The sequence below is a fragment of the Diadema antillarum genome, unplaced genomic scaffold (genome assembly GCF_040938485.1).
Source record: "Diadema antillarum isolate AM-2024a unplaced genomic scaffold, OU_Dant_1.0 seq00000732_RagTag, whole genome shotgun sequence".
NCBI lineage: Eukaryota > Metazoa > Echinodermata > Echinoidea > Diadematoida > Diadematidae > Diadema > Diadema antillarum.
Genome location: NW_027271633.1, coordinates 723252 through 736025, shown reverse-complemented (window position 1 = coordinate 736025; position 12774 = coordinate 723252). Strand labels below are relative to the sequence as shown.

The 12774-nt window shown below is 39.5% G+C and overlaps 1 pseudogene; it reads right to left on the bottom strand.

Moving 5' to 3' along the window:
• LOC139738258 (tubulin beta-4B chain-like) overlaps nt 1-12245 on the bottom strand; it is a 33598-nt pseudogene extending 21353 nt beyond the window's left edge.
• Nucleotides 12246-12774: the final 529 nt, after the last annotated feature.

Below are 12774 nucleotides of genomic sequence, written 5' to 3'. Positions count from 1 at the left end.
TTAGCGTAACGTTCATAGTGTTAAGAAGTAAATTTTCTCACCTAAAATCATGGAAACACCATCAACGCCAATTCAGGTCAAATCTAAAAATTGTTATGACGAAGTTTTCAACTGAATCAATGTTATTAGCTCTCCTTCTTTTTTTCACTATTTTTTTTTTACATTTTCCCTTTTACCAGGCAATAAGATGTACAATTACTTGTTACAGCAAGTCGGTTTACGTCAGAAATAAAATCCACCTACAAGTAGAACAAAAGACTAATTCAGAGATGGAAAAAGATGTCAATTACAAACAAAATGTTGTCATACCGATCGATGACGGTTATAATTATAATATATTTTATCGTATGCTCAAGCATGGGAAGAAATGATCAAATTCACATGTTTCCACTTTTCTTGTCTAAACAGGCGATCCGTATCAAAAAGACACACATACGCAATTCAGAGAGAAACAGCATAAAAAAGCTTCAATAATGACATCTTACCTGATGTGTCTTGTCTTTGTCCGGTTTAGTGATGTTGAAATCTTGTCTAATGATTTGACGAGGGTAATGACACCAAGTTGTGATCCCATACAACAGACGAAGAAGCTACCACTCCCGAATACGTGCTCCCGCTTTGCGTGTAACCCCGATGTCTTCTCAATGGGCTTACGGCGGGGACCAGGCGTACCTTATACGTCCTCGAGGACTCATGTTCGTTGACGTCATGAAAGAACTGACCAATCGTCAATCAGCTTTGTTTTTTTGATCGCTTTAGGGATAAAAAAAGAGAAGAAAGCTGACAAAGCAAACAGGAAGGGATTGAAAGCAAGCTAGTGACGTATCGGCACAAGAGTAAATCACTAGTTGGTGTGGATGTCGTAGAATATTACCTCCGCCCAGGCAGGAGGACATGCTTTCATCGGTATCGCTTTATTTGTTGTTGTTTTTTTGTGTGAAAAAAAAGTCAAAAAAGTTGTGAATGGATTCGAATGAAACTTGCAGGAAGAGTTGATAATGACACTAGAAAAAGATGACTAAATTGTATCCTTTGGTAGATAGGGTCAATGAACTTGAAAGTTCAAGCTGCGCGTATTAAAATAGAGGTTTGCATAAGCGCACTAAACGCGTAGCTGGAAGCTGCTGACGTAAACACAAGGCGTCTATTTTGAGAAATTGGGCGAATTTCAGCATGTGTGTATGGGTGGAAGATGAACTGCTGGTAGCCAGGAGTCTGCGCTCTCCGAGTATTTTTTTTTCCCCTACTAGTTTACGATTTATCTAATGTATGATTGTTGTCGTTATCGTTGTGTACAACGTCATTAGAGAAAGTTTGGCCATAAACGTTCATTCCATTTGATAATGTCAGTCTTTTTTTACAATGGGTAGTGTATGTCTTATTGACTATGTTACGCATTATTTGCATTAGTTATATATATATATATATATATATATATATATATATACACATACATTTATATAACGCCTGAAGAGATCCTTGTTATTTGATTGTCGTTGATGCTCCATTTACCGTGCAATTTTGGATCCATACGATTTGCTCCATTTGCACGCTCGCTGAGAGCCCCGCACACTACGCGTGTAAAACGCTTGCGTTTGCAGTGTGTGTATGCGACAGCGCGCTAGCGTAAAGCGCTCAGTGATCACTCTCTTGTTTCTGAATTGATAAAACATCATATGACAAGGATCTATTTTAGGCGTTGTATAAAACAAATGATAAATGTTTTTTATTCGTGCAATGGACAGAATATTTCATTTGGTGAAAGATGAATGTTTAATCCGTTCAACTCGGCTGCGCCTCGTTGACTGGATCATTTCATCTTTCACCTCATGAAATAGTATGTCCATTGCACTCATAAACATTCATTATTTATATTATACGCGGTGTGTATATGTATATATATATATATATATATATATATATATATAGATATGTATATATACACACATAAACACACTCAGGCTTCTGACCACACGAGCAAAGTGAATTAAGGGTTATATGGGACGACACTGAACTAGGGCTTTCCGGTCTAGCAATCCGGAGGTCTCGGGCTCGAATCCCGATGAAAATCCTTTTTCTTTGTTCAAGGTTGTCATGATTTTAATTTGTTTCTGGTCAGATTTAATAATAATAATAATGATAGAGAGACTCGTATAAAGCGTTCATTCTAGTGCCACTTACGTACTTCCGGGTTAAAAAAAAAGTGTGGGGGTTAAAATGATGACACCTTATGTATTCCTTTGTATGGTGCACAAAAAGTGTGGGGGCCCCGAGCACCCACGGCCCCCACGGTTCTGCCGGCCATGTCACGTTACAACAGAGTATTACAGAAGATGTAAGAACATGAACAAGCAAACAATATACGCGCACATATACATGTATATTTCCCTTTCTTTGTTTGTATATACATATATATATATATATTTTTTTAAATATAGATATACATATATGTATATACATATATACATGGCGGGTTTGTTCGCAAAAACCGATAAGTCCATATTTGCCAAATGGAGATATTTGCGATTACAGGTCAAAAAAAATAAAGAGAATAATTAGAAAATTTTTGCTTCTTTTGACCATAACTTCAAAAATATACCTTTATATGTACTGACCAATTATCATTCAAAAGGTATTATTTTGTATTTTATGATAGAGACCGTACTTCAAAATCTTCAAAAATGGACTTATCGGTTTTTGCAAACAAACTCGTCATATATATATATATATATATATATATATATATATATACAGGTATATCATTATCTGAATGTTTTGATAACACACAAATTGTTTGTTTTCATATCCACCAATATAAGACAAAACGGATGGTTGAAAACCATATTTAGCTGGACTATCATAATACTGCTGATCTTCCATGGGGACCAGATGTGTGAATTATTTATATTCTGGGCGGACAACTTCATCGGGTTTATGCACCCTGGTCTTTGCGATGAATGAATGAAGGGGGATCTTTTACTGGCGTACTCTCTCATAAACGGGACTGTTACGGCACATTTTGGTAAATTACAAAAATGTGCAATTTACCAAAATGTGCCGTACTAGTAACTGTTTTATGGCACATTTAGGTAACTGCACATTTTTGTAAAAGAAATTTGTTACCAAAATGTGCCGATAGTGCACCTATACCTGACGGGATCAACTCTTACTAAAATGTGCAGTTAAAAGTGGATTTGCCTGCACATTTTGAACTATCTGCACATTCAAGTTCAAGTTCAAGTTTGTAAAACATTTATTTTCCATCTTTTTCATGTTGTAAATCACATACATAAAGTTGTACAAGGAAGCCAGAACCTCAAAGAGCAGAACTTAAGTGGTGAGCTGCCTAACAAAAATACACTACGTCACAAACACAAGAAACAACAAAAACACAATAATAGTTCACAATAGTTCCCATGACAATATCAAGATGAGATATTCCTCGAAGAGAAATATTGCAGTCTAACAGGAGCTACAGTAAGTGTGAAAATATGTGACGAGCTACAGCCTAACAAAAGTTGCATATATGAAAGCTAAACGTTAAATATTTTATAAGTGCTAGTAATGTGAAACCTCTGCACAGATGTAAACAAGACAAAGAATGAAATGCACTGTTTCCAACTGCAACCGAATTGTGAATAGACCCCTTTACAGATATATTCAAATCTTATGCATATCATTTGAACAAAAGTGTGGAAACTGAACTAAAAATCCATGGATGGGCTTGAGAGTTGATACGGTCAAGGAGTTAAGGTGGTATGGTCCGGCAGTTAAGACAGCCAAGACACTATCTAGCTCACATTGCGATCGCTTTTCGTTTTTAGGGGCCCCATGGGCCCCTAGATGGGGGTGAAAGTTTGCGGGGTGGGGGGGGGGGGGGGGGGGGCAAGGGGGGGGGGGGGAGACCTTTCATCGGCCCCCATGGGGAGCCCTCCCCCCCCCCCTCCATGTTAAATAGGAAGAAATTTGTGCTCCAGGCCACTAAACATGTTCTGCACTAGATATGTTCTGCGCCGATATCTTTACAGCTGAAGAATACAATTTGTTTATGGGAATACCTAAGGTTCGTCTTCTCAGAACCAGTGGGCGGATTTCAGACAATTAAACTTGGTGAAGATCATTCTTAGGGGGTAGGGTCCCAAAGTTGTATGTAAGTGTGGGTCAAGTGCATTGGTCGAAGATTTAGCATTCCAGAGGTAAAAATTCAATTAAGGTGATCAATAATTGTTCCAGGCAGGACTCGTGTTCCGTGCTCGTAATTTTGTGAAGGGGGGCTGGGGGCATTTTTCTGGCATATATAATATGTCAGTGTATTGAGTCACTGTGCTGCCATGGCGCTTTCATAGTACTGGGTCATGGGTGGCGATACAGTTTTGATTTGTTTTTGTGATGACTGTGGAGGAGCAGAAAGTTCCCAAAATGTGCCGTCAATGTCCTGCACATTTTGGTAAATTTAGCAAATGTGCAGGTACTAAAATGTGCCGTAACAGGGACCTCCCTTCATGTTACGTCCTCTCCGAGAGACAGAGTGTTTTGCCTCTACGGGAGGGGACGGCATGATGTTATCGCCCAAAAGTAAGCAGCAAAAACTCACGGGGCCTCGAACCCGCGACCTAACCCAAGTCATTTGTTTGCAAGATAGATACGCTACCGACTGAACCCGCTCAGTTAATGCATCTGACCCGTAGTCATGTTGCTCTGAAAACATCAAAGAAAGCCGTGGGGCTTGATCGAGCAATTGCACCACAAAGTTATGTACATTTTGAATTTTACTATGACATGAGACATTTCTGCACGCTTTACTGCCTAATGATTTTAAAGATGTTAAAAAAAAAATCCTAAATGATTTTCAAAACTATTTCTTTTTATTGATGTGTCAGATTTTCTGTTGGATGTTAGGGTAAGCAAGAAGAAATTATTAGCAAGAATGTTGCATGTTGTATGTTTTATTATGTCAAATTCTATATGAGATGACGGATATATCTTTCAATTTGTGATTATCCTTCTGGTTAAAGCTTTAAAGTGTTAGAATTGAAACACAAAAAACTTCGAAATGGACAATGACATTAAGGCGAAATTGAATTGAATCACAATGTTGAACTGCATTAAATCTCTCTCTTTCTCTTGTAGCGGTTACCATCGTTATTTCAATTAGATAATACACTTATTATCCGTCCATATCATAGCCAGCTAACGAATTATTTGATATTGTGTTTTATTTCTGTAATCTTTCTTAGGAAAACCGTTGGCCATGATTATTATGATTGATATAGGGCCTGTTAACCTCGCGACAAAATTTTGAAAGAATCATGGGTATCGAATGTCTGAGCATAGTACCTTCATCGGACGATCTCCGCTTATTGGATCGCACAGGACAGCCCAATATCAAGCACTTGCCAGACAGTCGACAAACACAAATTGGATTCATAGGACTGTGATTCGGTAAACTTACGTGGGTGACCATAGAAAAAAAGAAAACTTTGCTTTCGACGAATTATCCTTATGCAAAAAGCTCCTAGAACAAGGAACAAAACCGAGAATAGACTGCTATTATTGTATTGAAGAAAGAATATGAGAATAGAGAGACCCACACATCTACCCCCTCCCCCACACACACAAACACACACATCCCAATAGATATGTCCTCACACCGTTGAATGGCGTTGCCTTAGAAACTAGGAAGCACCAAAACTATTACGGTAGAGCAGCCCAGATACATACAGTGGAAAAGGAGAGCAACCAGATGAGTCGAATTAGAAGTGATTGATCATTTGTGCTCGGTTTTCTAGAACATCTTCAATTACACGTGGATAATGAATGCTGCTCACAGGGAATTCATTATCTTGGCTTCGTTAGCGCTTGTAGCGTGACCGCTCTTAATTATCTCAAAAGGCTAGCTTCTCTGCGTGATAAGACTGGTGATTTTTTTTTTTTTTGGTGAAAATTTTCTTTTGCTGTTGTTGCTGCGTGATTTGATTTCCTGTCGTTGGCCTTTTTACAGCGTTGACATCTCTTCATGTATTTTCATTTGTGCACTTGTGCTTTGCTTTGTCTTTGCTCTGTCCTTGTATAAGATTTACACAATGACATTATCATACTACTATTTAGCGTGTTTAAAATGATTCACAACAATGTCCCGCTAGAATATTCTTATATTTTGTCGTTGTTTTCGAAAGAAACACGTAATCACTGATTATCTGTTTGGTTATTCATTTCATCGCGAACACGTCTCACCTCTCAGAATTCCCTTTGTTTTGTGAGTCAAAGTCGCTTTGGGCGTTTACAAGCATAATGTGCCGGATGTCACAAAGGTATTATATGCCATGTATGTTTAAACTAGTTCATTGATTATGCAAATGTATGATGCGTGAGTATACGTGGCACATCTTTGAATAATGAACGCGGCCTTAAACGACCATGTGCTAAGTCTGTCTACTTATAGGCTTGTTTCAGTCAATGGACTATTCAAATTGTAAACCACCGATTTGATTTGACCGATAAAATCAAATATTACTTTTATAGATAATACTCTGCATTGTTTGTTTGGCTACTCGATTTCTGATTATTTAGCTGTTTATTTGACACCAGGTTTTGTTTTACATCATACACTACAATCGTGTGATCTTCTCAAAAGTAAATTTTCTGAAATATAAATGGATTAAACTTATCTGAAGTTCGCGTCTATTGATCTCTTTAAAATAGAGGAGACGTACGTTATCATAGCTGTGCTTTTGTGAGTCTAGGGCAATTACCCCCCCCCCCCCCCCCCCCCCCCCCCTTGGGCAATTACACCTGTTAGGGCACAAATTGGGGCGACAATTTGTGCGGGAGTTGACGGCACAAATTGTCGCCCCTGCGTAATTTGTCGACTGGCGACAAATTGTGCAGCTTGTGCAGTTCCTAAATTTTGTGGAGGGCGGGGGGGGGGGGGCTGTATGGTATGTGTTGTGTATGATTTGTAGGTGCGGACCCTAAACGAGCATTCTAATTGAATATTAATCAAACTTAAAAGAAAGTCTTACCACATAAATCTTCAGCAGCAGGCAGGAGCAAAAGTCTTCAACGTGTATGAGCACGTGTTTAGAGTTCACAGCGGTGTTGATTTCAAAATAATGTTATGTATGTGTCAATTTCAGCGGTGAGGCGGAGAGAGAGACCGAGAGAAAAGGCATACGAGGGAGGTACCCTCTCTAAATGTTTTCTGTCTTTGTTCATTTCTTTTTCACTGCATTCATTTTCATATCACTATTCTTTGTCCCAGAATAAGTTTGCCATGCTTTATGCATGAGCGAATAATTTCGACGTGCCGTAAATAATTTCTCAATCGTTAGTTGATTTTAGCACAAACGAACTGCCATATGCACACCCCAAATGAATACATACGTATTTATAAACAACCACCAACAAAAACTCAAACAAATCCTCATAATGCATATAAACCACCTCAACACACATTCTTCCATAATATGCAATAACACACACACACACACACACACACACACATACATACATACACACGCACACACGAACGGACACTCAATTGTCATGTGCGCGCGCACATACACACTTCCTTGAAACCTCACCATGACTTTTTACATGGCTTGTTTGCATGGATGTAGCCATGTAAGTTATGTGTTGGTATTTCGGTGACTATGTCAAGAATGATATTACACCCCAAAATGTGCTTCGAGGGCGGGTGACAATTTGTGCCGTCAGCCCTCTGCACAAATTGTCGCCAGGCGACAAATTGCGCAGGGGCGACAATTCGTGCCGTCAGCTCCATGCACAATATTGTCACCTCTTTTAATAATAATAATAATAATAATAATTGATATGATTTATATAGCGCCAAATCCACTCTGCAGAGTGCTCTAGGCGCGGAAGGAAGAGAAAGTGAAAGAGATAAAGGACATACAAATATCAAGTACATGTAATGAGTAGTCAAATTGAGGCTTTAAACAAGTGAGTTTTTAGACTGCTTTTAGGGGGAGACAATTTGTGCCGGAGCGACAATTTGTGTCGCAACAACTCCGTACCCTTCACCTGACCCTAATCATAATCATAATCCTGAACCCAATCCTAACCCTAACCCTGAACCTAATCCTAATCCTAACCCTAACCCTAATCTTTACTCTAACCTTATCACTAACGAGTATAGTCGGGGGGGGGGGGGGATAATTGCCCTTATACGGTGCATTGTATATTTTCCATAATCATGATAATTGAGAATTCGAAACGTTCTCCTCCCATATCGGGCTCAATTTGACAACATCATTGGACGAATGTTATAAAAGAGTGGGAAGAATTGCTAACGAGGCAAAAGGGAAAGGATTAGAAAGTTCTTGTTGCGTGAGCCAAATACCGGAGAAATCAAAAAGCATGCAGGAAAAAAAAAAACACACACATACACATAATCAGCAAGTATAATAATGATTTTCAAGTGATTTTATTTGTAGCGCCTGCCCGGGAAACAATAGTATCGGGTGTGCCTGATTTTGTTTTCCTGTGTGTGTGTGTGTGTGTGTGTGTGTGTGTGTCTGTCTGTGTTTGTGTGTGTGTGTGTCTGTGTGTGGTTTGATACGAAAGAGAGAGAAAGTACGTGTACATGTTTGTGTATGCATGCACATAATTGAAGATATGATACACGTTTGATGGATAGGAATATTCTATAAATCCATCATCAAATGGCATCGTTAAATCAAAATTACTTTTTTCTTCTTTTAGTAAGGCTCTTCACATCGAAATAATGGGTAATGATTCAATTGCCATCAAAGCATATCAATCTTTCTGTATTGTAAAAAAATGCAAATATCCAACGATTTTGATGAATTTTTCCGTAAGAGGTTTTTTTTTTTGTTTTGTTTCGTTCGTGATGTCGTCAGAAGTATTTGACGCATATGCGCAATATCTTTCTCTACTTTTACGATCACGTTCAATTGACACGAGTGCGATGAAACCGATTATCTTTTATCCATAATCTAATCATATTAGACACTGCATCCATTTCGCAATCATATCGTATCGTTAGATGGCATCTAAATGTGATATTAGAAGAGTCATTATGCTTATTGAAAGAATCTATGATGTCACAGAATGTGCTCAGAAAAGAGAGAGAGAGAAAGAAAGAAAGGGGAGATTGAAAATGAGAGAGAGATAGAGCGAGTTTGTGTGTGCGTGAGCGTGTGTGTGTGTGTTTGAGTGTGTGTGAGAGAGAGAGAGAGAGAATTTTTAATGTCTTGAAAATAATTGTCACTTGTTAGCATTCTCATGAAAGGTCAAAAAGAGTAGTCGGCAGGGTCATATCCCCATCATTTAATCAAGTATTCCCTTGGCTCTTTACTTGACTCTTTGCTGCCATCTTATTATCTAAAATATCTTTGTCATATAGATATTTTTTAAACACTCATATCCAGTCTGATAACGTGAAAAACGAGTGTTGCTGCAATCTTCTTTTAATTTTGCTTATGCAAGAAATGTACTATTTGAATATTTTCAACTACCTCCTTGACCAGCTATTCACCTCTATTACTGTCAAGCTGTAATTATAAATTGTGATATGGCGTCAAGGGATGCAATACAATACTGACAAGTTTCATGGCTTTAAACATCCAGAACCTGACAGATAATTATTTCGCTCCAGTAAACCCAAACATGACATTTCATGAGACGGTCCCGAGAGAATAATCTGTAGGAACCTTCAGTCCCGGCAGTAGATGTAAAAAAGTCGATCATGGGGATTTTGCATACGTCCTCATCTGCAGAGAGCATTTCAGATAATAATCATGTGTTTTAAGACTTAAAGCAATATCTTTCCTTTAAATTGCAGAACTTATGCATCAGCCCTTCGGTCATCTTTACAATATCTTTTATCAGGGTACAAGTGCCGTGTAAACACATGAGCATTATCATGATAATTCCAAATAATTTTTCACCTCATAAGCTGCGGCACTTTGAAATTCATTATTCCTCACAATAAGTAGTTTCCCTTGATCTCCTTGATTCTTTTGACAACCTATAGATAGCAAAGGCATTTATTGTTGTAAAATTTATTTCAAGCGCTTAAAGAATAAAACATTATATACATAATATCATAATATGAATAAACATTTCAAGCGCTTAAAGAATAAAACATCATATACATAATATCATAATATGAATAAACATCGCTAACGTGCCTCCAAATGACGTCACTAGATGTAAAGCACAATAGAACTAGAGAATACTTTAGCCTTCAGATTTTATTTTGTTTATTTTTTTAGTTTCCATCTAACAAGATGGCTGGGTAACCCATATTCAGATGCACTGCTTGTTTTTTTTTTTTGTTTTTTTTTTGTTTTTTTTTTGTTTTTTTTTTTTAATGGGGTCCAGTTGTATACATACAGCTTCACCGGGCTATGCCTCCTATTCTTTGCGATGAGTGAATGACATGGGACCCTTTTACATGCGTGGGTTGTGACTCTCTCACACACGGAACCTCCATGGTATGTCCTATCAGGGGGACAAAGTTTTCTGCCTCTACTATAGAGAGGACAGCATTATAAAACACATTGATCAGCAAAACCCATCCGGATTCGAACCCGCGCCCGAATCGGAGCCACTCGATTGAAAGTCGAGTACGTTACCAACTGAACCACCACGCCGCCCAAAGATACAGTCAAGGTATTAAAGGGAAGGTAAGGTATTAAGGTACAAGTAAGGTAAATGTGCATGGTGGTGATTGAAGTTACATAAACTACTTCTGTGACTATCTAAGTGTCTTAAAACGTATGCTTAAAAGTACGCGAATGGGACTAGCAATTACATGACATCACACAATGTATTAAAACTGCACTCTTCATTACAAAGGACTATTAAAGAAATCACCAAACCATGAATTTCAGGCCTTTTGACATTTGCATTTCAATGATCATGAACCCTCTAACATAGTTTTTTCCTAATTTTATAGAAAAAAAAAAAAAACATCTCACACACACACACACACGCGCACCACACAAACAAAAGAATATTATGTATATTGATAACTCCATCTCGCCCATGCCCTCACAAGTGTACCAGTGGAGGAAAGCCTTTCGCCTGAACATGGCGGTGAACTGCTCGGAGATGGGCTTGAAGAGCTCCTGGATGGCGGCGCAGATACCGATGAAAGTGGCAGACATCTTGAGGCCACGTGGTGGTATGTCGCAAACTGCGATCTTGACGTTGTTGGGGATCCACTCGACGAAGTAGTTGCTGTTCTTGTTCTGGACGTTGAGCATCTGCTCGTCAACCGCCTTCATGGACATGCGGCCACGGAAGATGGCAGCAATGGTGAGGTAGCGGCCATGACGGGGATCGCAGGCTGCCATCAGGTTCTTGGCATCGAACATCTGCTGGGTCAGCTCTGGGACGGTCAGGGCACGGTACTGCTGGCTGCCACGGCTGGTCAGTGGGGCAAAGCCAGGCATGAATAAGTGAAGACGGGGGAAGGGAACCTTGTTGACAGCTAATTTACGCAGATCAGCATTGAGCTGGCCGGAGAACCTGAGGCAGGTGGTGACACCACTCATGGTGGCAGACAGAAGATGGTTGAGATCGCCATAGGTTGGGGTGGTTAGTTTGAGGGTACGGAAGCAGATGTCGTACAGGGCTTCATTATCGATACAGTAGGTCTCGTCTGTGTTTTCAACCAGCTAATGGACGGAAAGGGTAGCAATGTATTGCTCAACAACAGTGTCTGATACTCTGGGTGATGGCACAACGGCTGTGAATGTGTTCATGATGCGGTCTGGGTACTCTTCACGGATCTTGCTGATGAGGAGGGTTCCCATGCCGGAGCCGGAACCACCACCATGAGAATGTGTCAGCTGGAAGCCCTGAAGACAGTCACAGCTCTGTGCTTCTTTGCGTACAACATCGAGGACAGAATCCACCAGTTCAGCGCCTTCTGTGTGGTGAACCTTGGCCCAGTTGTTTCCAGCACCACTCTGCCCGAAGACGAAGTTGTCTGGTCTGAAGATTCGTCCAAATGGTCCAGATCGCACAGAGTCCATTGTGCCGGGCTCAAGATCGACGAGAACAGCACGAGGCACATATTCGCCTCCAGTTGCCTCGTTGTAGTAGACATTGATCCTCTCCATCTGCAGGTCAGAGTCTCCATGGTAGGTGCCAGTGGGGTCAATGCCGTGCTCGTTTGAGATAACTTCCCAGAACTTGGCACCGATCTGGTTACCGCACTGTCCAGCTTTGATGTGAACGATTTCACGCATGTTGAGGTAGAGTTGTCAAGTTGCCAGAAAGAGTAAAGGAAATCCTAATTGTTAAATTGATAGTACCATTCGAACCTAACACTGAGGCTGCTCATGAAAGAAAAGTAGAGAAATACAAAGTATTGTTGAATGAACTAAAACGCAAGGGCTATAGGCCTTCCTTTCTTGACATCGAGATCGGAGCAAGGGGGCAGATAACACTAGAAAATAAACAACGAGTGAAAGGCCTACTCAAAACATATAAATCCAAACAAAGTCAAACTACATTCTATCAAGACGTTAGTAGATATGCAGTAGTTTCATCACTCACAATATTCTATGCAAGTAAAATTGAATTGCCACGCGAATACTTGGAAATGCATTTACAGCAGACATAATGATTTATTCCAATTTCACTTGATCAGTTAGAAAATGTGATGGAGCATCCCGGACAAAATAACGAAATGAATCATTGGTAAAACAGTAAAGGTGAACTGCGTGGGGAAATGTACGTTGATTAATTAATTTTGTGTAATTGTCAACCTCAAAA